Genomic DNA, 23,766 nt, shown 5'->3' with positions numbered 1-23,766 from the left:
CTACAGGACTTTCTTCTTTTTTATTATTAATGTCCCTAATGTGTTCCAGGAGCCTTATTTTAAAGGCTCTCTTAGTTTCTCCTATATAAAACTTATTACAAGGACATCGAAGTGCATAAATTACTCTTTCAGAGTTGCAATAAAACATATTGTTAATCTTAAAAGAAATATTATTAATCTTTTCAAAACACGGAACAACATGTCGACATGCTTTACATTTGCCACATTGGTGAGTCCCCATGTTGTCTAGATTATATACTATTGTGTCCCCTGGCAAGCTAAATCTACTTTTTACTAAAATGTCTTTCATACTTCTCCCCTTACGATAAGAAAATTTTAATTCCATATTCAGCCAAGGTTTAACATTACTCAAAGAACATAGATACTTCCAAAATTGTGAAATAATCTTAATAAATTCTGTGGTAAAACAACCATATGTAGTTACAAAATAAATTGTTTCTTTTTCTTTTTGAATCATATTCATACTAGATGTATTATCATGATTACCCCAAGAGTTCAAATAGGGGATTCTTTTCCCACTATTTCCACAAAATCTGTCATAGCTCTCTTCGAATATTGTCCTGTTATAACTTCTTTTAGAGAATGATTCTAACAATAGATTTAATTCTTTATAAAATGATTCATTATTATTACATAATCGAGAAATTCGAAGAATTTCTCCATAAGGCAACGATCTAATAGTATGCGGGGGATGTCCACTAGACCCATGTACATATTGCGTGCCTCCCACAAACTTTTTATTAACAGAAGTCACCAAATTGTGACCATCAGAAATATCAAGTACTATGTCCAAGAAAGGCAAACAAGTGCCTATCCTAAAGGCATCGAATTCTAAAGAAAACCTATTGGTATTTAGGTCTGCAATAGGTCTGTTTGCCTTTGAGCCTTCTTTCAGAGCACCAGCTTTTTCTGTATGATGGCCAATTCACTTATTAATCATATGGGATGAGAGTGGAGTCTGGAGCAAACAAACTGACTATTTGCTAATGTTTCATTGTACTTATGAAAGTAATGATGGATCTCAGGGGCACTCCTAATTTGTAACACAAATTCTGGGATGAGATTTATCCCACATAAAACTGGAGAGTAGGATTTCAACTAGGCAGTCCTATACAGATAGATGTCTCATTATAAAAAGTATGCGTGAATGTTTTTGTAAAAATCAGCAGTTAAACCTGGGACTTTCTCAGAGGCTAGGCTTATGGTAGCCAACAGAATTTTCCCCACAAATAATGGGATAATCTTATCTTTTTTATCTGACCAGTAGATAGTAGCTCTAACATGAGATGAGATGATAGGGTACTTAACCGGCTAGGGTCAGGTTACATACTTTTATTTATTTTTTGATTGAATATAATTATTTGTTAAAAGTATATTAATCCTAAAGTCAGTAGACAGTTTCCAATTGTTGCCTAGGAGAGCGGTAATTAGCATTTATCTGTTCCAATTTCCAGCCTATTAGCAATTAAGTTTTGGAGAAGTAACACATTGAGTCTAGTAAAAGGTTTTGAACCTCTCCCATTTTTCTTGTATTTTTCGTGTTGCACTTTGCTTGTCCTCCTTTTCCCTACGTTGATTCTAGTGCATATCATTTTACTCCTACACTGGTTTTGCTTATACTGTTTTCTAGCTGTGTTACTTCAGCTTTAACCAAGGAGATATTCTGTTCCCTTTTTTTGATTCTTCATTTATTAAGCCTGACAATTCTTTTTCTGAATACTAACTTGAACATGCCCCCTTTTGCCCATCCTCCCATGTAACTGCATTCCATTATTAGCCAATATTGAGCAATTTCATCTTTCAGTTTGTTGCAAGTCATATCAAATTTAAGTATTAGGAGCCTAACTTCCATGTGTCTAGGTTAGCATTTGATTTCATTTTTAAGTCCAGACTCATTAAGAGCACTGCATGGTCAAACCAGATTCTGGGTTGTATTTCAAGAATTTTGATTTTGACTGTCTTTTTCAGGAGACTCAGTGAATTATTTGTTTTATATCCTGTTTTGCTAGTGCTCTATGGGCATGGAAAATACTGGTGTTAGTACAATGTTCATGACTGCCCCAGGCAGCCCTTTATCTTACTGTTGTAGCCGTGTCCATAGACCAAGCTGCTGCTGGTGTGTCTGACAGCCAAATGTCTTTATCCAGACTGTTTACCTCTTATCAGGTCCATAATATTTCTGCAAAAATGTTACCCACCCTCTAGACTAATTACATTCCAATCAACAAGGAGACAAGAGTGTTTTCTCTCTTTTTGTTAAAAAGACCTTCGCACTTGTGCTATTCCTAGAAACTGTAGATGAGGAAAGTGGCTTGACACAAAATACTAGTAAACAGCTGGCCTACTTGTGTTCACATTTGTTCTGAGTACTAACTGTTGAATGCTTTTCCCAACAAGCTTAATAATCTGTCAGTGCAACCATTTCCTCAGTCTTGTACTGACACTCTGCCTCTACCCATTCAAATAACACTAAAAGTAATGTCACAACTAGTTTATTACATAGTTAAGTCACTTAGTAACTAACAGTAGCCATACTGCAAGAAGGGAACCTAGAAACGTAGTACTTAACCTTATAGCAGCTGTGATCCTGAATCTCTGTGAAATCACTAACGGAGTCACGTGTTGCAGATTGATGTCTTTCAACTCTATGAATTCTTGGTACTGATGAAGATTACTGCCCTCCCTAACACTTATAGTGTGCATACTCAGGTGTCTGGACATGGTGATTATGTAGATGAGGGCTCAACTAAATACTGTCTCTGAATCATTCAATTGCCATGTTGTGCTGACTGTTCAAAGTTTGTGCCAAATTCTACCTGATGTTATGTACATGCTTAGGCATGTGTGGGCCCCACTGCCCATGCATGGTTTCACCCTCTAGCATTTAAACTCACATTGGGTTGTGGCTGGTAGTAATGCCAACTGTGCAGCTCCAAGCAACTGATATCATGGTGTTATCTTTCCTTTTCTGTCTATGCCCACCTGTCTTTGTTGTCCAGTCCTCCAGAACATCATTGTCTACACTCTGTCTGATGTCTCCTTCTCCATTGTGCTGCCCCTCCCTAATTGTGTCAGCACCTCCCCTATTAATCTTCTCAGCCTTCTATGCATATCTGTGTTCACCTGCTACCTAGTCTAACCCTCCATTTCCTTGTCAGTATACCTTTCTGTTGTCGAGGGTTTCACAGGGCATCCTTAATATGGTGTACATAATGTGTATGTATATACTGGAACAGGTGTAGTATTATTATCTAATTATCTGCAGATATATTCATATCCAGTACTTGCAGTTAATCTCCATTGTCATATTTGCAGCATTTTTCATCAGTTTCCCATTTTATTACATATTTTGTTATTCGAAGACTATATTCTACACAGAATATATATGTCTAATTTCCTTGTTTTCCTTTTTAATATGCTAAAGTTCTGTAACCAATATTGCTGAGATGTTTGTCACATCTTCCATGTTGCATTTGTTTATTATGCTCTGGAAGCTTTTTTTTTCCTGGATCCCCTGTGAAACTGTGTTTTTTTCCTGTTGAGGCAACTGTCAGTAGTAAATAAATAAATAGATAACACTTTTGTCTAGGTAGAATTATGAAATTAACATTGATTTTTCAAACATAAATGTATATATGTGCACATATGTGCCATTGTGCATGTATGCATGTGCATACTTGCACCCACATGTATATCTGTATTGCATGTGCATACTTGCACCCACATGTATATCTGTATTGCATGTGCATACTTGCACCCACATGTATATCTGTATTGCATGTGCATACTTGCACCCACATGTATATCTGTATTGCATGTGCATACTTGCACCCACATGTATATCTGTATTTTTGCATTACAATTCACTTACCTGTTTTTGTGAAGTTCGATGCTTCAGAGTTATGTGATAGATGCTGTAATTTTCATAAGAAGTTATCTTGTGCCTGCACTTTAAAGGAACTTTATTCAGTGCCTTTGCAGTCAAAAAATCAAAATGCTGGTGATACAGAGCAGTTGGTCAGAATCTTGTACTGGGGGATCTTGAACAATCATGTTCTGAGAGGTTCATACAGTAGGCCTCTTTGCATGTTACATTGTTTTGGGTAAGAGGTTAATTTGCCTTTCATGTTCAATCAGTGTAGTTGCATTTTAAAAGAGGATGTCAAACAAGTCAAGCATTTGACAGTTCCCTGACATGCAAAATTTATGATCTGTTTTTAAGTAATTTTATTTAATAAAAGCTTGGCGTTCGTGGAACTGTTAATGCATCAGTACGATTAGTGACATATTCATTTTTTGCTGACTGAATGCTGTGCTTTTCATTTCCACTAGACTTCACTTTATAGACATCCTTAATGCTTATTTTGAAGATTGTTTTTAGTGCATTGCATTGTCATTACTGCTGCTTCAGTGTTAGCTTTAATATGCGTTATGTATTAGGGCCTGTGCTGTGAAGAAATGGCATGTTTGCATCATATCAGTAGTGTTTCTAAGACCCTGCTACTAACAATTGAACAGAGCTATATAGAGAATTCACAAGGCAAGGACTCACAGCCACAATATTTGTAAATATAAATCCAAGAGCAAGTCATATGTAGCAAAAACAGCTCAAATGTATTTACAGTGTCTATTTCACACTTGAAACTTCACCAGAATAAAATACACAAACTGCCCAAACCATTAAATACCTGGCATCATTAATCACATGGTACACAATTCATGCCATAAATGAATTAGCATAAAAGTTACAAACGTCGTCAAAAAATAAAAATTCAACCTAAACCCATCAATTTTATCTTAAGCAAACAGCTAATGGCAGTATTTTCATTAAGATCAGGATAGTTTCCAGAATTTGTTTTTAATTGCCACAAACCTCCGGGGAGAGATCTTCCGTTCCTTCCCTAGGGTTAATACATAGAATATTTAACCCAAAAAATAAAAAATGATGTCGACAAAATTCAGTTATATGTTTTGGCAAAGCATTATATGGACCCCTTATTGAAACTATACAGGTGCTCTTGCATCCTGTCTTTCAAAGCCCGTTTAGTTTTCCAAATATAAAAGCACTTACACTGCTGTCAAATCATGGAATAAACAATACCATTTGTAAAACAATTGCAATACAAATTAGGGCTAATAACAACATTACCAAGTGTAATCACTTCTGCATTAAGAATAAATTTGCAGAAATTACAACCACCACACCTAAAAGTCCCTGATCTCTTCCTACTAGGTTGCAGAATAATTATGCTACATTCCGGCAACTGCTTAAGAAATACACCTCTCCTAATAGTAAACTTGGAGGAAATCCCGACCGTATCATATCCACTGTCCGGAATTTTACAAATACCCCAATATCTTCTGATAATGTTACTGATCCCTTGATGGTCCAAACTAAATGCTGTAACAGGCAAAGTGGACCATTTCTTACTAACAGTGTGTCTAGTCCCAACAATATTAGAGACTACGTTCCCCAATAGTGGGACAAAGAACCCCCATTTCCCTTTTTATAACAATCTCAATAATATCACAAAAATTTCTCCGTATAACCATTTCTTAAAAACATGCCCTTGAAATTGCCACATTTGACTAAAATGTCTGAAAATACAGATACCATCCTGGCAGCTCTCACCAACTTTCCTTTAACAACCACTTTCTTTTATTGCCACAGGTGACTGCTGATAAAATCTAACATACAATTTAAATAAGTGGGTTTCCTATAAATTATGGAAATTAATATTTTGCCTTTGGTTAGCTTGATGTTCAAATATTGTAACATATCCCCCAAAACTGTCATTTTAAAATTAAGAAAGGGTGGAGTGTTATTAATATAACATAAAAAAAACGTTATTGTCATGCTGATCAATGCAAAATATGCAGATGTCACAAGATAACTAGTGTAAAAGGACTAGCAGTCAGTTAATTCTGAGTTTAAAGCAAATTTCTACTCCCACATGGCCATCACAATGTTGGCAAAAACAGGAACGCAAGATGCCCCCATCACAGCACCTTCTCTTTGCCTGTGAAACAAACCATAATAATAAATAAAATTATTAGTCAAAACAATTTCTGTTAATGTCAAAGCAACTTTAATTTCCACCCCACCAAATTCACGAATTTCAATTACAAATTCTAGCATCCATTTGAGACCCAGTTGATGTGGTAACATTTATAAAAGGTCTTTCACATCTCTTGTAACAAATAAAATATTCTTGTCATAGATGTCATCAGAGATGCACTTTAAAAAGTCCCAAGAGTCTTTAACTAAATACTGTAGACCTTGAACAACCCCTTTCAGCTTCAAATCAATATAATTAGCTAAAGGGAGTGTTTCTGAGGACATGGCATCCACTATCAGTCTTAAAGGTGGATCTCATATGGCCTTGTGGACTTTTGGAATACCAAAAATCGTGGTCCCAAAAAATGGTCCACTTTCAAATAATGGTATTCTCATATTCTGCATAATCTATCTCACCTTGCATCAACATATCATGCAATGTGCAATCTATCTTTTTATACACAATATGCCTCTCATTATGAGAGACTTTCTCATAGGTATCATCCCCTAAAATCAGCATAATTTTGTTGATGTAGTCAGTCGAGTTCATCAAGACTAACCCCTCCCCTTTTATCGGGTTTCATGACCCTGATGCCCCTGTTTGCATGCAGCATGCTTAATTTGAATGTCAATTACCACAATTTATTATCATGCCATGATATAACCTTACAGCTTAAAAGCTCTTGAATGTCTTGTTCACAAAGATGTTCAAAAATGTACAAAACTGGGCTAAATGGGGGATTAAAAAGACTAGGTTTTGTCAAAAGTGGTTGATGAGGATAAACATTATCCTGTGAAATTAAGAAGCAAAAATGTAATTGTCTCACAAACATTTTCAAATCCACCAAAACATCAACTAATTTTGGGTATAGCCATAGGGACAAAAGTAAACCCTTGAAAAAACTTCAAAAAATAATTCTGTGACAGTTACACAGATATGATTATAAACTTTGTAATCACCATCCTTTTTAACAAAGACTACATCTGATTGTCCCAGTAAGTCTGTATTGTGTTCAGTCCATCCCTTGCTTAGTTGGAGCAAACCTTATTCCATAATGGTGTGCTGTGAGACCGACTCCTTTCCAATCTCCTCAAAGGTGGGGGGGGGGGGTGAAGACTAAAAGGACACAAGAGTAATTGTCATCAGTAGTAAAAGTCCCCTGAGGGTCAGTTTCATCTCTATCACTGTCCCTATCAAGCAACCACACTGTCCAAGCTTGGGATCAAAGGGGAACCAGATATGTCTTCCCCTTCTCACAATCCATGCAACAACTTACCATCCTTTCTGTTATTTAATTCCATCATAAGGGAATCCACCCTAGCGAATATGTAGTTATATTTGATCCTGACTTGCTCAAATAAAAGGTCACTACTGATGGCAGCATCCACATTCTTAATATTTATAGAAATCTTGTCCATATTCTATGGTTGTCTTTAATTAAGACCTCCATAAGCTGAAAGCTGTGCCGGTCAAATAACCCTAACAGTTCCTTGTGTAATTCGGAACTATTAATTAAACCAGTAGGGTATTTCCAGCAATGCAAATCTTTTGGTACTCCCCCAGTTTAATATTCTGGCATGTGTAAGACATTCTCCACCTCGAGTTTTCTAAACTTGGTTACCGAATGCTCTAAATGTTTAAGCTGTGCATCCAAGTTACCATACAAAATGGAACCAGTCTCAGAAAAAGAAACAGTCTTGTTAAATCAATCTGTTATGATAAAATGGTTACCTTGAGTGTCCAAGGAGGGTTCATATCTGCTAGAAACATTGTTGTTGGGGTGTGTGTCTCATAAATGCTCTAAAACTGTAGTAATCCATTGGGTTGGTGTAATAAATGAGGCTTCTTGTAAAACCAGACTCCTCAAACTGCCACCTTGATATGTATTAGAACCATTGGTCACAAAAGCATGAGCAACAGGACCACACAAATTAACATAGTGAGTCAGCGATCGTTGCTGGGAAAGTTGTTGCAGCAAACCCGCTAAGTTGCTCATAGTGGAAATAAAATGAAATTTTATTGTTCAAAAGCTTCAACGTGTGGTGAGTCCATGACCACAGATCTCATGGCAGAATACAACAAACCACTAATAACTAGGAATCTGACACCACTAAACTGATAAGGAATTCACAAGGCAAGGACTCGCAGCCACAGTATTTGTAAATATAAATCCAAGAGCAACTCAGATATGTGAACAGGACTTTATGTGTATTTTATGAAAGAAATGAATGCTGTCCAGTTTGGGCAGGGGTAAACAGATGTCTTTTTACCCTTGACATTTACCGTATAGGAGCTCAAAGGCAGTGCACTAGAGAAGAGTCGTGGACCTTTCCTCAGAGAAGACTTTTGCAGCAATATTTGAATAATTGGGTGTCTAATTACTGACATTGTTAATTATCTGGTCTTTTTTGATATAGCTGAGGGCTCTTCCTGATGGACTGCAAAATTTGCCTTATGCTGCATACCTTTTAGCATAATTTCAGTTGTATGTCATAAAAAAAACAATAGTACCCCAATCAGAATTCAGGGCTTCTTACTTTCTCATTGCCATTTCTTTCATGGGTAGCTTTGTAATTTTACTTTTCTTTTCAGAAAGTATTAAAATGCAATGCAATATTTGTATATTAGAGGAAATAGTTGCATGAATGTTATCTGTGAAATTATTGGAGAGTAATGTTATTCCTACTTAATTCACTGAACATTCATTTCATTTAGGCTGTATTTTTTCTCCTTTGCACTCTGTGTAATAGTGATAACTATAAACACTGTGTTACATTAAAAATATAATAAGAGTGTGACATAAAAGTATTAAGCATCTGAAAGCTTTACTTTAAAAGCAAATGTTACACATACTAAAATGAAAGTAGCTGAGATAGGAGTGTGAACAAGTTTGACAGTTGTAAACAAGGTAGGAGAAATTCTAATGAGAGTCAAGTGATAGGAATGCTTAAGGACTATGTTAGAAAAGACAGAAAACAAGGAAAGATATGCACAGTTAAAGCCTAACAATATTTCTGTGGCAGTAGTGAGGGAAATCCTTACCCCTGAGTTCCTAAACATAGTCAGAAGCATTGTTTAAATATTCTGCATTTATCTGATATGCTATCATTTACTGGCACTCTACTTATAAGGAATTATAGAAAATCACAATAATTTCATTGCATTTTTTTTCAGAATGGAGTGAGGTGTAATGCTTCAAATCAGAGGGCGCACCTGTGTCAGTATGGAATCACATTGACTTGTCAAAGGTTATTTCCAAAACCTCTAATAAGGTTTCACTGAAAACCTATTCAGTGAATCTGAAGCAACACGTTTCTTTTGTATGGGGGAAAACGCACTGCATCCCCCAAGTTGGAAGAAGTCCCACCCCCCCACCCCCACACTACTTATATCTACTAACTGCACAGTTAGACAACAATAGGGAAAGGACAAAGATGGTTTTGTCCAGTGTAGATTTTCAGTGAAACCAAGACAGAAGTTTGTGATGTGACTCAGAAAAATATCCATCACAGAGTTGTTCCTGTCTATATCTCTCTATCTAGCTATGTATACTTATATACCTAGATAGACATAGATATGTATGAATACATATATTCATAATACGCATTTTTATTTTTGTAGCATATATGTATATATAAAACACTATTGAAGATAACTTCTTCTTGGTGTATATCGTAACTATTGCACCCATAAGGCCGTATCCGTCAGCTGTTTCTCTCACTATATCTGCAGATGGACTTTTGTGCCATCATTCCAACAGCAGTGCATACATTCCTTAATCAAGTCACTATGAATATTATTTGGCACATGTCCCATATCATTGTCTAGGCATACAGTCAAAATGTCCTTCTGTTATACCTGTGCTGCTTGTCATGTGTTGGAGAAGGAAGTGCTCCCTCCTAAAATATGTGATACTTCATTAAAATTACAATTATACTATGCTGAGCTGATGCCTTATTTCTGCCTTCTATCTTTGTTATGTGATCAATGTCTGTTGTCCTTTCAGAAGCAATACTTCATCCACCTCCTTGTATAACTTCATCCTTTGGTTTGCATGTACTGTGCGTGTGTGTGATCCCTTCTTGGTAATATTACCACTGCGCGTTCTGTGGTGTACTTACAATTAGTTTCTCATCAAACACCAAAACATACTGTACATATTTCTTGTTGTCCTGGTGTAAATTTGTGTTTATTGACTGATAGTAATAATATCCTAATAGTAATAATATCCTATATACCCTTCAGCAGTTGCTTATAGTTCAACAGTGTGATTCAAACTGGAGAGTGCTTTTAGGCTGTGTTGTTGTGAATGATAAGTATTAGTATCTGTTTTAACAATGATTTATACTGTCAAAAGGTATGTTTCCATGCATACAGATTGGTACAGTTCTGCCAGAGATATGAGACCAAACAGTGTACCATCCATGATATTTTTTTAGAATCACTGCTACTTTTCTTTAATAAGCTTGTATTTTTCAATAAATGATAACAATTAGCATGGCTCGCAGTCACTTTTGTGGCCCTTCTGGTGGTAAGCGCATAATTTCTTTGAGCCTTACTTAGTTATTCTTATAGCTTCTTCTAGAGATTAATAAGATCCATTTTTGCACAGAAAAAAGTCATCTTTCTTATGATGATTTAACACAGCTGTGAGTAAGCTGATCATGTAAATGTCACTTGACTGAAGTGTTTGGCAAAGCCAGATCATGGTCAAATGGGGCCCTAGGCAGTGTAATGGATCACAGCCTCCATACACAGCCCCCACCCCACCCCACCCCTCACAGCCATTGCAGTGACCCATGACTTGGCTATTTCTCCCCAGTTACCATAAACACTAATGAAACTTATCAATGTGCATACCGTTTTCTGATTTACTTCTGCGGTGATTATTTGGATTTAATTTATAACTTTTATTTCAATTTTTTTAGCGCAAACACTGACAGACATTTGCTAAACAAAGCAATGCATTTTCACAATTAAAACAGACTGAGCATTTAAACTTTTATGCCCTTGAAACTCACACTCATTGAAACATCATTGAAACATTGAAACCCCCATTCAAGGAAAATGCATCTGGTCATGACGAATAAAGTTTATCTTTGGGCTGTTTTCAAATTATAGGCCTCTTGCACACATTTTAGGACCATGCATACATATATGTGTTCTTTGATTTTTCTTCCTAATTGTATTAAATTTTATTCCTTGTATAATATGGCACCACTTCTTAGAGCATGTTTTAAATTTCTAGTTTTGAACATTTTTCCAGTAAGCAATGAAACAAAATGTATGAATCAATAATGACAAAACTGTCCAATTCAGAAGATTTCAATCATAAAAGCCTATTCAAGCTTCTGTCATTACAATACACCAATATTAGTCAATTTGCACAACATCTGCAGAAGTAAAAGTCGTTTCAATAATTCTACATTAAAGACATCTGTAGACAATGAAGAGGTTGCTGCTAGCAAACAACTTTATATTTCAGTATTTCGTCAACAAATTCAGTGCCTGCTGTCATTGAGTAATAAATTGCCTATATTGCATAAAAAAATGGTAAGCTAGTAATACTGGAATAGGGAATGGATGGCAAACTGATAACAGGTTCACAGTTACTATACATCTCATTCAAAGGAAGACATACTCAGGACTGCAGCACCCCCCCCCCCCAAAGTGCAAGACAGTATCAGCAGTCCACAGCCTTGTGCATCAAAAGCAATAATGTCACTTGCTGTGCACCTAACAATAATTTTATATTGTTTAGTGCAATAGTGATACCATTTGCAAAACAAAATAGTTACACATTATAAACAGACTTACCATGACAGCAGTAAACTTCTCTTCCCTTAAAGTTCTCAAATCCTTGAAAATGCACTTGAAACTCAATCCCTTGTAAATGCACTTAACACTCAACTTCTTGAAAATGCACCTGAAACTTAACTCCTTGAAACTCAAATTTTTGAACAGCTTGGTGGTTCAGGAGGAGGACTCAGACTCTTGTTTCCTACAACTAAGGTGCAGGGATCAAACCTGAGCAAATTAATTAACCACCTGCTATCCCTAAGTGGGGCATTACGCTTACACATAAACACACACACACACACACACACACACACACACACACACACACACACACACACACACACACACACACACAGACCTTACTTGCTCTCGAATAAGAATCTTTCCAGGAGTGAGTTTACATTTATTCCATTCTGTGGAAGCAGCATAAGTTAAATTCCATCCTCATGGAACAGAAGAACAAGAGGTCTGTGTGACGAAGCACGCACAGACACACCACGTGTGTGACTGGATGCAGAAGGCATTCTTAAATAAGAACTTCCTTAAAAACAAAAACATGGACTTTTTTTTAATTAAAATGTAACTGTGACAGTCCCTCTGATGTGGACCCCCTCCCAGCCAATGGCCTACTGTTCTGGATCTGGCTCTAGTGTTTGGACCTTGGACTAAACTGAGTTGAGAATTTGGTACTAAATATGTCAATCAAAAGATTCACTTAATTTACCATTGGTTGATTTTTTTGCAGTCTTCAAGATCAAAATTTTGAGTTCATTACGTCGGCAGCATAGTTTGGATGCTGAGTGTGAGAGTACATATGTGTATTGCCGATATCGAGTACTCACTTTTTGTGTTGTTTTTGTCTCATGTCTACATGGCAACATGCTTTATATCAACAATTTTATAGCAGAATGTGACCTGTAGCTGCTTTACCATGTATTAGCACTGGTATACACAGTAAATTGATACAGCTGTATAAGTATGCCATGAATATTGATCTGGATGCCTGCCTTGCAACTGACATAATCTATGGCATTGCCTCCCTAACTGCTGGCAGTGGTGCCAGCTACTCTGCAGAGGGCACTCCTGTTTGCAAATTAAGAGGTTTGAGTGCCACTGCTGTGTTGTATCAGGTCTCATAAGTGTGTATAGTATCAGCAGAGCAACTGTATTTATGTGCTGTGTGGTCATCTTTCACTTGTCCTGTCCCTGATGCTGATTTATAAATAATCAAAAAATAGAACTAGAGCTTGGCCAAGTCATTTCACTTTTCTTGCAGAGATAATTGACCTTTGCATTCCTTCAAAGAGTTTGAAGTCATTTACTCTACCTGTTCCCCTAAGAAGAATTTGTTATTCAAAAGGTATGTTCAGGTCAGAGGGCGTGGCCAAGATGCCAGTCTGATAGCAGCAGAAATCCATAGCTCTGCTTAGATTTTAATATCCTGACAGGAAATATGCTTTAATTTTTAGAAAAATCTAAGTAAAAGTATACTAAAAGGTAGATTAACATAGACTCTTTATTATTTTCTAAAAATTAATACATAGTCAAGAGAATTTTTTTTAATTATTCCTGTCAAGAAGTTTTCTACTGGAGATCTCAACATGAGCAACTCAAAGAACCCGCACCAGAAGAGTGCAATGAAGAAAGAACTACATCTTATAATAGCAAACATCCAAGAACTGTCACTAAAAATGGACAAATTGGAAAACAAGATGGGTATTATCAAACAAGAATGCAGTAAACAACTGGCACTTCTAAATGGAATAGTAAAAAGACAATCTGAACAGACTCTTGCCTTAGAGGAGACAGTAACTGACCTAGAAACTAGAGTGACAGAAAATGAACATCACAATGAATTTCTTCTGAAACAAAACACCAGGCTGATGAGAAACTGGCAGACCTTAAAAGTAGATCAAGGAGGAATAACATAAGAATATATGGAATTCCTGAGAAAGAAGAGGGTGCTAACATGATTCAGTTCCTCAGTAAGTGGTTTTCATCAGCACTAAACATGCCCAAATCCCTCACTTTTGGAATTGAGAGGGCTCATTGGTCCCTGGAAAATCCAGCTTCATCTCTGAGTTCATCTAACCCCAGGTCTATAATAGTTATTCTTTTTGACAATGACTACACCTTAGGAATGTGTTCCTCTAATTAAGTCCTTGAAAAAAGCCAATAGTAAAGCTCAAATTCTTTTCCTACAAGAACAAAAATCACCTTGCCAGAAGGAGTGAAGATCTTTGATTCCCTGCATGAAGCAGCAGAATTTATCCAAAAGAAGAAAATACTGTCAGACATAGAAGAAATGGAATGATTATTCCCAGAGTTTGAAGAGACAGGCAACAAAAAATGGATGGTCTGTGAAGGAAGGAGCAAACAAAACTAAGAAACTAAAGGACAAATGAATAAATTCCTTCTTATTTTAAATGCTTTGTTTTTGAATCATAATATATTTGATTCTGGAAAGTCTCTATGCTGTAAGATAATGTGAATCATCTTTATTATTAACTTTCTCTTTTCCATCCTATATCTACGTCTTCTAATTACATATAGTACTGAGTATTTAAATAACATTCTCTCTCTTTCTCTTTCTTCCTATTCTTTTTTCTTACTAATGTTCCTTTTCTCTCTCTTCCACATTATAAGTACTTTACATACTTTTCCCTTTTAAATAACTACAAATGATGGCTTTATATCACGCTATCGAAAGATGAAAATAGCGAACGCTATTTCATTGAACCTAAAATATCTAAACTACATAATATTGAACATTCAGAACAGCAAATGTTTTTCTTAGGAAAAAATTTGCTATTCCGAAACACATGCACACAACACAAGCACACCAAGAAACATCAATCCACACACATACACTTATAATCCTACAACTAACCATACACTAAACTGTACATATACTACTATCTATCCACTCACCCTAACCCAAACCCCTAAATCTAAGGTCCGTCACTATCGCACACTCAACTAACCCGTGCCCTAACCCTAACTCACCTAACCCTAACGACCACACAAATGCACAATTACCTGAACCCAACCCGTAAATTTCCACCACATCACTGAAAATAGCAAAGCCACAGAACCTGCCAACCGAATTCTTTCCCTAGGAAAGAATTCGGTGTTCTGCACCTTCGCTATTTTTAGCATTCACTCAAAACGGGTCAATATTAGAACATTCAAAGTTTTCAAACTTTGATGTTCTGATATAGACCCCAAATGATTTATGTCTTCTAATTCTTCAGTAATGGTATATTTTGACTTAATGCCAAAGTGCATTTTTTCTTGTGGGTCAGTGGTGGGGTAACAATGTGTTTCTGTTTTAGAGTCTTTGTATAGATACATATAAACATTAATAAAGTACATTAATGGTGTTTTATAGATAGCTAAATATAAGTTTTATGTATATATATATATATATATATATATATATATATATATATATATATATATATAGGATCCATACAGATGCTCGACTGCATCTTTCACCGAATCCCAATTTGGTGAGTATTCTTGCGTGAAAGTGATGTTCACCAAAGCAGCACTTTCGCATAAGTATGCTTGTTGTTCCGGTTGTACTATGGAGTGGTAAGGGAAATTTCCCTTTTCCCCACTGTAGTGTGACCTCGGAATGAGAATATTAAAGTAGGTGGGTGGGGGGGGGTGCAGGGGGGCTTGACCCTGCATTCAAGTAGATTTTGTGGGGGTTTCTTTAACATACTTTAGCAAAAGCGCTTTTTCGATGAAAGCGCTTTCATTAAAGTGTGTTCAGTGGTAATGGATTTGAGCTTTTGATCTTTCGATCAAAAGTCCTAGATCATCCATATATATATATATATATATATATATATATATATATATATATATATATATTTATGTATATATATTTATGTATACTAGGCTCTTTTATTTTTCTCTCTGGTCTGGTTATCTGGTGGATAAATGATTGAAATGTTATAATATGATTTCTGATTTGAGGCAGCTGTTGTTACTTCTAAATAGCTGTTTTTATATAAAAGGGTTAATTTTTTTCATAATGTTGATGTTTTGTGAGGAAACTGGTGGTTTGTGTGACTGTTCTCATTGTGGAGATTCATGACATGCACTGACAAGGCAGCTTGAACTTTTTTTTTTTTTTGGCTTTCTGTATACTCTAAAAGCTTCAAAATCTGATTTTCCCACCGAAAATGCTTTTTTCTTCACTAGAGACAACTTCTATTGTGCATGAGCGTATTTAGGGAACAACAGTGATGACATAATTTGACCTTTTGAGCTTGCTAAATGGTTGTATTTAGAAATATTTTATCTTGAAATTCTGTTATCCTTCACTTTGATGCTTTAAATAATAAACAGTTCTGGTAAAAGTGTTTAACTCCTTTGAAAATGCCTATGTTCTTTTATAGATGCATGCATTCTGCAGATTCAATGACACTATTAGTAACTAAATGACATCAAGTGAACTAGAAGCTGCATTAGAAAACTCATTATGCATATTAACATCAGACTTATGTTATATAACTAAACCTTTAGTAACTAAAGAGAGGGTTGAGAGACTCCCCCTTTTTCTCTCTCTCTCTCCCCCCTTCCTAATGAAATACATCAACATATATATTGTTAATACATTTGAGTAATATGTGTATAATTGCAAAATATAATAGTTATGTTGTAATAAGTGTTTTATATATATATATATATATATATATATATATATATATATATATATATATAAATCTATATATATATATATATATATATATATATATATATATATATATATAGGTCTACCTGAAAACACAGAATGCTGACAATGCCGACAACGAGATAACCGACACCACAAGATCGATAACGGAGATGACCGACGATTGAAAATCCCGACGCTGAGAACACTGACATGTTAAGGTAAGTGTGTGATAGTGACGAATGTTAGGGTCAGGGTGCGGGTAAGGTAAGTGTGCGATAGTGACAGACTTTAAAGTTAGGGGCGGGTTAAGTAAGTTAGAGTTAGGGCGCGGGTTAGGTGAGTGTGCAGTAGTGACGGACCTTAGGGTTAGGGTTTGGGTTAAGGTTAGTGCATAGATAGTTGTGTATATTAGGTTTAGTGTAGGTTTGTAAGGTTTTTGGTGTGCTTGTGTTGTGTGTGTGTTTTACGGAAAAGGTATTTGTTTTGTTTTGTTGATTGTCGGGATTATGGTTTGTCGGGAACGTGAAGTTTCGTGTTTTTGAACTTTCGGTTTTGTGGTGTCGGTTATCTCGTTGTTGGTGTTTTTGCATGTCGGTGTTTTCAGTTAGACCCATATATATATATATATATATATATATATATATATATTTAGGGCCTATATCAGTTCTGCGAAAATCCATTTCAACGAATACCAAAAAAGCGACACGTATTAATCGAACTGCGAATAGACCGATTGCACTATTTAAAACATCGAATGGTCATAGTCGGCCAACCCCACCACCTACTACATACTACCTACCCAAACAAAATAAATAAACCACAAACATACACTAACCAAACCCAACCCTACTCCTAACCCTAAAGTAAAGCACTAAAACCTAACTTCTAACCCTACACTAAACTCCACATACACAACTATCTATGCACTATCCTTAACCCCTCCCTAAGGTCTGTAACTACCGCATGCTTACCCTAAAGAGATATACCCAAACAAAATAATTAATACACATAAATAAATTTAACAAAACCCGACTTCTAACACTACACTAAATCTTACATACATTACCTATCTATACACTTACCTTAACCTGCACCCTACCCTAAGGTCCATAACTATCACACACTTACTTTACGGAGCTATACCAGAGATGGGCCAACCAAAACACTTCGACATTTTGGATTTCGCTGTTTTGGACGTTCGGCATTTAAGTAGTTTACACAATATGTGTTGATCATTTCGTATTCGCGGAAACGGCATTTCAATCAATATATATATATATATATATATTAAACAGATCCTTACATGAAAAATGTTAGATAGACGACTGACAAAATGGTTAAATTATCTATGTTTTTTTTTAAAAGTCTTGGAAATATTGGCAATCTTCTTAACCTTTCATCTTCTAATGTTTATACATACTTTGATCTGATGTGTATTTCCGGCATATCTACGTATTAGAGGTGGTATTATCATATGTGACATATTCATACAGCTTCAGATATATTGGGCACTCTCATTCAAATGTATATTTCATGGATTCAGATTTCTTTACTTGCTTTCATAATGCTTTTCTTTTTTGTTTTTATACCATATTCTAAGCGGATATGGATAATTTGTGTCTTTTGGTATTGGAGAGGTGGAATATGAATGGATTTGTTAAGTCTTTAAATAAACCAGAAACTTTATGTTTCATGTATGCATTTGTAAATAGTTTGGGGTTTTTGAAAGTAGTGCTTAATACACGTTATGCATCCATGATAAGTAAGTTTTCAGTAGATTTCAAGTCAACACAGAAGAAAGGTCTTTCAGTTAGTAACAACATACATATTATAGTCATTGGCTTATAAATGTTTATTATTAAATATTAATGGTTTGAACAATAATGTCAAAAGAGCTGGTTTGCTTAAATATATCAAAATGCATAAAGCCCAGATCATCTTTTTACAGGAAACCCATCTATTAAAAAAGATCTGCTAAAATATTCATTCATTTTCTATACCATCCTGGCTGATTCATGTTTTAAGACTAAGAGAAGAGGCACGCCTAGTCTATGGAAAAATACTTATACTGTGCCAAGAAGTATAGATACAATTTCAGATAAAGACGGGATGCTAAGCCTGGTTATATTAGAAATCAATAGGAAGTATTATACTTTGATTAATACATACTGGATACCAGGACTGAGTACTAAATATGTTTACAAATATCTGGACCTGATTACTTTAAATGCAAAAGGGGAAATTATAGCAACAGGTGATTTTAACTGCCTATTAACAGGCAATGATATTTCTAAAAATGGTAAAATAAAACTAACATCTCAAGCCAAGAAGTTAAATGACTTTACAAACCAGATGAACCTTAAAGATATACATGGTCTAAGAGAACATTAGTCCTTATTCTATACGCACTATTCATATCAGTTTTGTACACAAACAAACATTGATAAGGTCTTTGTATCAAATAATATATACTCTAAAATAAGTGACGTATCTATAATGACTTGTCCACTTTCGGACCATAATGCTATAAACTTTACATTAACTACACATATAGGTGATTTAAAATTTCTACACAGAATTCCTGCTTACATAACTAAGTTAAAAGACTTTAGGGAATGGATAATGAAAGAAATAGACATGGTTATGGAAACAAATGAGAAATGTAAAGTGACTGATACTATACTATGGGACACCTTTAAAGTTTATTTATATGGTAGAATAAAATCTTGGTACCTTAAAAAAGGAGAGAGTGGGACAGAGAACTTTTAGACTAACAAAAAAACACAGACAAGATAAAAATGGATGCAAAACCAAATAACAAAGTAGCACATGAAATTACTAAGTTAAATCAAAAATACTTAGAAGTTCTGAATCATAAGGTAGCCTTAAACCTGAAAAAATTGAAATTACAATCTTATGCTGTAAATCCAAAATATCTACATAAAATAGCGGTAAGATCCAAAAAAATAAACAATCAAAATCTTATTAATGAGATTAAATATAAAAGTGATGGTTCAGTTAAGAGTACATCTAACTTACTCGCCATATTAAAAGTGTTCAAAAACTACTGTAAAGATATAAATAATAACACACCACTTTTGGAGACAGATAATGTAATAAATACTTTTTCTGTATATATACCATTTAATTACCGCTACTGTGCCTCAGGTGATGCAGATGTGGTATGCGAAGATGTAGACCATTCTAAAATGCGTATTCGGAGGCACAGTAGTGGTAATTAAATGGTTGTTTAAAGTTGATGTTATTCACAGACACTTTTTGTGGTTCCTAGAGCAGCAGTCATCATTAACAGTCCACATCTGATGAAGTAAACCGAACAAAAATGTATAGGATGAGATTTCAGAAACATTAATGTGTATTGGGATTTCTATGTGCTGTGGTTTTGTGTATTAAATTGTGGCTTTAAAAAGTGCTTGCTTCCTTGGGCACCTTGGACTGTTGTTTTGAGTGACTGCTGGTGCTTTTAACGTAATTTTTGAGGATTTTTTATATATATATATATATATATATATATATATATATATATATATATAGGCCACATGCTCGACTAGCATGTGTCCGAATCACAAAACATCGAGCACACATACACAAAAGTGCTTAACATTGAAAAGCGCTTCTGTGAATGTGTAGTTAAAAAAAAAAATCTACATTTCTGCAGGGGGGCTTTGCCCCCTTGCACCCCCCACCCCCCCTACTTTAATATTCTCAATGTGAGATTGCACTACAGTGGGGAAAAGAGAATTTTCCCTTTCCCGCACTGTAGTCCGATCTACAAAACAGGCACACATACACGGAAGCGCTTTTCAATGTTAAACGCTTTCATGTATGTGTGTTCGATGTTTTGTGATTCAGACATATGCTAGTCAAGCATGTGTCTGGATCCTATATACATATACATATATATATATATATATATATATATATATATATATAGATATATATATATATATATATATATGTATATATATATATATGTGTGTGTGTGTGTGTGTGTTTGTGTGTGTATATATATATATATATATATATATATATATATATATATATATATATATATATCTATAAGAGAGATTAAGAAAACTCAGAAAAACTGACCATAGTCTTTGAGGCAAAACTACATTCTATAACAAAATACCTCGGAAGCTGGCACAATAAGGAGAGTGAGACCAATAGTTCAAATCAGAAATTCCTTCTTCATTAAAAACTGCTTCAATACAAACAATCCACAACATAGAATCCAAAACAGTCTGAAAAATATAAAAATATTAAGCGCTTTCATTCATTAAAATAGTGTTAACCAGTCAAACTTCATCAGAATAATTGTGGAATGAAATAAGAACTAGTGGGAAAAAAATTTACATTCTGGAGGGGGTGGTTCCTCCCTATCTAATCCAATTAAGGATGCTGCTAACATAAGGCTCCCATTGAATCCAGGGGGCATGTCTGCCTGTAAGTTAACTTGTCATCTCAATTCTTTAACTTCCAGAAGGGGATTGCAAAGGCAAAGAAACCTGTTCAAGAACCACAAAATGGAAAGTATTGCAATGTGCATTATTAAAAGCATGTTGTGCTAAAGCATTCTTAATATCTCTTTTTCTAAGTACTTGTCTGTGTTCCTTAAAATATTCACTTAATGTCCTTGTGGTTTTGTCCACATAAAATGCTTTGCAACAGTCACACACTGCAAGGTAGACTATATTCATGGAGTTACAATTAAAAGCTTCTTGAAACCGAATTTCTAGTTTGGGATTTTGTAAACAGAAAACATCCCCTTGAGCAATGAAAGAGCAGCACACACACTTGCCACAGCAGAACATACCTGCACCCTGGGTTAGGGAGACTGGTAATTGAAGGGGTATTGTTTTCAAAAGCTGACTTCAAGGGACACCTTCTTTCTATAGCAAAAGCTAGGATTGGGACCCAAGATTCTTTCCAAATCTGGTCTACTATTAATAATTTCCCAGTTCCCGGACAATATCTCTCTAATAGTCCCTTCATCAAGAGAGATGGGAAGTGGGAATCTGGAATGCTCATTCGAGGAACTTGTGGGTTTAGGGCTGAAACCAGATTTTAGGATGTGAGAATATTTGTTTTGCCTGTGAACAATAATATCAGTGAGGATGTCATTAACCAGTTTTTCTGGGTAATGTTTTTCTAAAAATAATCATTTAAGAAATAGACTTTTTTTTAAGGAAAATAGCTGCGGTGGTGCAGTGGTAGCATTGTTGCCTCACAGCAAGAGGTACTCCCGTTTGATTCTCGGCTGGAGCGCCTTCTTTGTGGAGTCTGCATGTATTCCCCATGGTCGAGTGGCATTCCAAAGACATGCGTAGAATGGGCGTGCCTTTGCTAAAGGTTGGGCATCGAGCTGGCATCTCGGCACCGTAAAAATCTACTGCCAGTCATTAGTGGACTCCAGTTCCGCTGTGGTGACCCCTAACTGGGAAAAGCCGAAAGAAGAACATCCTCACTCACAATCTGGCTAAATCACAGAAACTGCCCCATAACTATATTCCTCTTAATAAAAGGGGAATGCTGGCTAGAGAAGTTTAAGTAGTTTTTCCAAAAGGTACTCTTTCTGTGAATGTTGAAAGAAAACTTGAAAGAAACAGGATCCCTGACCAAACTAATGTCAAGGAAATTAACTTCATTCCCTTTACCTGAGATGGTGAAATCTAAGAAATGGATACTCTGGCCAAACCTGTTAAGAAAATTATCCAGCTCTAATTCAAACCCTTCCCAAATGAAAAAAATATCATCAATGTAACGTTTGTATACCCTGACACACTGAACACCTTCAATCTTGCATATAGTGTCTGTTTCCCAAGAGCTTAACACTAAGTTAGCATAAGTGGGAGCCATTTTGGCTCCCATTGCCACCCCTTCAAATTGTTGATAAATAACATCATTAAAAGAGAAAAAATGATTAACCAGAACTAGCTCCAGTAAAGTAACCAAGGTGTCTGCCCTAAGGGGAGGGGTGCTGGTGTGTTTTGTCAGGTAATTCAACACATACTCTAAACCTTCCCGATGTGGGATGCTAGGGTAAAGAGCTACAACGTCAAGTGTGACCAGTATGCATTGTCCTTCAGTGGGTGGGCATTTAAAGATTTTGTTTAAAAACTCCCAGGTGTCTTTAAGGTAGAATTGTGATTTCTGAACCAAATGGTTCAGAAAAAAATCCAAAGAGCTGAAATAAATTATGTCTTAGTTTTTTCTAGATGCTGCAATATGCCTGGGGAGGGGGAATCTATCGGGTCTTTGTGAGTCTTTGGGATCCCAAACATTCTGCCTACCTGTGGGAATTTACCTGTGGGAATTTCACTTTCATAAACCCCCTTTCTTCCTCTGAGATTAAACCTTCTCTATACAGTCTGTTAAGAGTATTGTCAATGGAATGAAAGCTCTGCGAAATGTCTTCAGGCAAAACAACTTTATATTTAACTTTGTTAGAAAGGATAGTTTCCATTTTATTATTATAACTGCTAGTATACATAACCACTATGCCAGCTTCTTTGTCAGCTTTCATAATCCTAATATCAGAATGTCTACTTAAACGATCTAAAGCTTTCTTTTCTTCTTTAGTCAAATTAAACCACTTGTACTGTGTTTTGTTAGATAGACTTGACCTGATTTCCCTTTCACAAACCCTGGAAAAGATATTCAAAGTAGGGTTGAATGGGGGATTAAAACTGCTCCTTCTTTTTAAAGGGGGGGGATGGCTGGCCTTCATCTGAATCCGTATCTTCATTGTTCCTGGCAGGAGACCTACTGAAAGTGTCATGTAAACCAGAATGTGTAGGGGAAACACCATTTTCATTAAACTGCAAAAAACTAATAGCAGAACTAACATCAACATTGAAAATGTAATTACCAACATTAAAGTAATTGTTTTTTAACCCTTGTTTAAGGTTAACCTTACTGCAACACAGTTTCAGGTCAAGAATAACATTTGCTAATGAAGCCCTCTGAGAGGGAATAAAATTAAGACCTTTAAGTAAGAAATTCTTGCTGTGCGTGTCCAAAGACATATCTGTTAAATTGAACATGTATTGAGTGTGCAAGGCACAAGACGTGCTGGAACCAATTAATACAGTGTCTGACCTCGAACGCTGTTCCTGCCTTTCACTCTCCCTCTCCCTCTTCCTTCTGCTCTGTGAAAATTTGTGGAAACCTCCC

Source organism: Protopterus annectens, chromosome 4.part0 (genome assembly GCF_019279795.1).
Source record: "Protopterus annectens isolate FY-2018-M chromosome 4.part0, PAN1.0, whole genome shotgun sequence".
Classification (NCBI taxonomy): Eukaryota; Metazoa; Chordata; order Ceratodontiformes; family Protopteridae; genus Protopterus; species Protopterus annectens.
This window is presented reverse-complemented; position numbering follows the sequence as displayed.